Here is a 3,342-nt window from a genome sequence, read left to right on the forward strand (position 1 = left end):
CTACTTTAGAATTGAAGTTGCTTACCACATACCGAAGACAAAATCAGTGGTGGGCACATGGTGATTGCCAATCACGATTTCATTGCACGGTAGCCAGGATGCTTGCATGCCTATCTGATATTGGGCAAATTTCGTCTCTATCGGTAACGAAACTAAGACAACATAGAAACCAATTCCATGTGTCGAAGCTTTCCTCTTGGACAATGGCAAATGCAAAGGGAAATATTTGCTTGTTTGCATCCAGAGACATAGCAATAAGGAGTTTAGCTTTATACTTATCGTACAGGTGTTCCCTGTTTATACATATAATAGGAAGGCAATGGAAAAAGCCCTCAATGGATGCCGTAAATGACCAAAATAAAAATACTAACGTTGCAAAGTTTTCGTATTCTGGAATAGAAGTCCATCTCCACTTGACTACAGTATCGGGATTATACGCGCACATCATTTCCATCTACTTCAGCAATGTTTGATATGATATCTCCCAATTCCTGAAGACTTGAGTAATGACTTTTTGTTTGCCCAACCACACATTTTTATACGAGATAGAATAGTCAAAACGATGATCTATGAATTCTTTTAAAGTGGCGATAGTTGTAGATGCATCTCCTCTAATCATATTCATTATCTCCTTAACAATTAGGTACGATGTGATTTGGTTATGGTCTTGTGATAGCAGTTCATTCAAACACATGTGCGGACCACCATATTAAGTGATTTTGAATAAATTGTGTGTTCTTTCGAAACATTGCATGCAATCTCCAGTTGCACTCAAAATCCTCCTTACACTTAGCAATCCATAACATTATGTTAGACTGCACCACGTAGAAGTCATGGTGCGTTCGCACATTATAAATCCGTACCATAGCTATCAGCTTATCCTTGGACCCGAAGAGCATCCCCTTACATAGCTCGGATGACCCATCCCAACGAGTCACTTGTATAGGGAGCTACTTTTGGCGTGACACATCTGCAGCCTCTACATAAATTTGAGCGTACATTGGATGTTTGTCCAAAAACTCTATCTTGTAGATGTCATCATTCGTTTCACTTAGGGGGGAGGGGGGGGGGGCGTTGGATTCACATCATCGATGAACTCATTTAACCCTTCAGTAGTATACTACGCATAGGTTTCCTCATATTCTAAATGAACATCGTTTATAATTTTCATCCCTTCGTCTAACACAATGTTTGCAATGGCGTACAAATCAGCAAGAACTTTAGCGCGCTCAGAATCTTCATCCATGTAATAAGCAGGCATTTCATACATCGGTGGTAGGAATGACGATCCTGGACCTTCATTCAAATTCACAACAGTCAAATCATCCCCACTAAACTCCGCACTCCTGAATTGCTCATCCATACCACACGCAGTCATTTCATAATGACGTGTTGGTTGGATGTCTTCTTCCACTTCAACCACATGTTCGACAAGCGTCTCTGTCTGCCTATCCTCAGTGACACCAATTTTATGAATGATTTCCACATATAACTGCATAGTTAAATTATCGCCACTGGAACTGTTTGCATCCAACAAGATGCGCAGACCATAGTCATCTATTATAAGAACAACCTCATAAAGAACTATATCATTTAAATCCCACATAGGGTATCTTGCGGTCACTCGCAATACATATTGGTTTGGATAATGTTGCCCCATTGGCAATTCGAACTGCTCAAACAGACTTAGTGTTATAAGTAACACTTTCTATGTAACGTCCCAAAAAATGATATGCATGGAAGTGTAAAAATATATATATTAATTATTAATTAATTAATTAATTAATATAATGATATATATAATATGTATATATATATAATATTAATATAATATAATAAATTAATGTTATAATATTATCTCTCTCTCTCTCTCTCTGATCTTTCCCCACCCGTAAGTCGAATCGAAAAACGAACACCACTATGAGGTTCCGACTTCGATTATTAACAAGTTAATCGGAGCGGATTTTAGGTTTGGGCTTCCTAGGCATCACTCCTGGGATAAAGTAAGAGAAATAAATTATGGTTTATTTATTCAATTGTAATATTTGATTAAATTAGATTTCTTAGGATATTTTGGAATTAAGTTAAACTGCAGGGATTTGATTAAATTAGATTTTTGGGAATATTTTGGAATTAGAATAAATTGCAGGGATTTGATCATATTGGTGTTTTTAAATATGTTAGAAATTAAATTTAAATATGAGAAGTGGATCATAGCCACGTTTTCTTTAGAATCTAACCGGTTAATGGGAGCGTGTGAGCTTGGGGATATTAGGATAGTAATTATATCGGGATTGAGATGATTAAATTAGGGTATGTGAATATAGGGATTTGTGCAAACAGTGCAGACATTGCTTTAAGATCCCTGTAGGTATTTTTCCAGGAATTAGGTAAGGGGATAGATTATGTTAGGAAATTTTTAGAAAATTACCGATTAAAAAGGAGTATTTGATTACAGAAATTATGTATATGAAATTCTGGATATTCTGGCATATGAGATTGATATTTATGAATTAATGTATGACTTTGGGAAATCAGATGCTTTAACCAGGTAAGCCCTAGATGTTGATTAAATATTATTTTTCAGCAAAATATGTTTTTCCCAAATAGTTAGTATGTTATAGAATAACACTCAAATTGTGTGACATGAATATAAATATTTTTAGGAAGTCATATTATTTTATGATCATACAACAAGTGTAGTTGATAATGATTTTTTTTTGAAAAAGTACGAACATTACAAAAATTATGACATTGTACAGTACATTATGATAATTTAGATATAGTCGGCCCAGTGCCATGATAATATAGCCGGCCTAGATGTCGTGATAATATAACCATCTCAATGCCGTGACAATATAGCTTGCCTAGATGTCGTGATAATGTAGTCGGCCCAGTGTTGTGACAATATAGCCGACTTAGATGCCATGAACAGTATTAATATGACAGTTTATTCAGAAATCATGATAAGACAAATTTTATATAGAAATATGCAAATGAAAAGTTTTAGGAGGAAAAGTTTATGTTATAGTTATACTATATGAAGTGTACTATATGATAGCAGAACCCTGATGGATCGTTCAGATACAGAGCACGGTACCGTTGCTATACAAAATAGACATCTAGTGCAACCACACTATTAGATATGGTGTAGGTGGATGGACGCCGATTAGCCACAGAAGAGTAGAGTCACCCCCTGGAGTTCGGACTAGCTGGGTAGGCAATCAAGCATACAGTTACATATATAGTTACAGCTACAGATACATACATAGTTTGACTTAGTTTGGTAGGCCAACCAGAGTTAAGTCTTGTCTTCGGGCTGCACAACCCGAATAAAGCAGG

Source organism: Malania oleifera, chromosome 3, assembly GCF_029873635.1.
Source record: "Malania oleifera isolate guangnan ecotype guangnan chromosome 3, ASM2987363v1, whole genome shotgun sequence".
NCBI lineage: Eukaryota > Viridiplantae > Streptophyta > Magnoliopsida > Santalales > Ximeniaceae > Malania > Malania oleifera.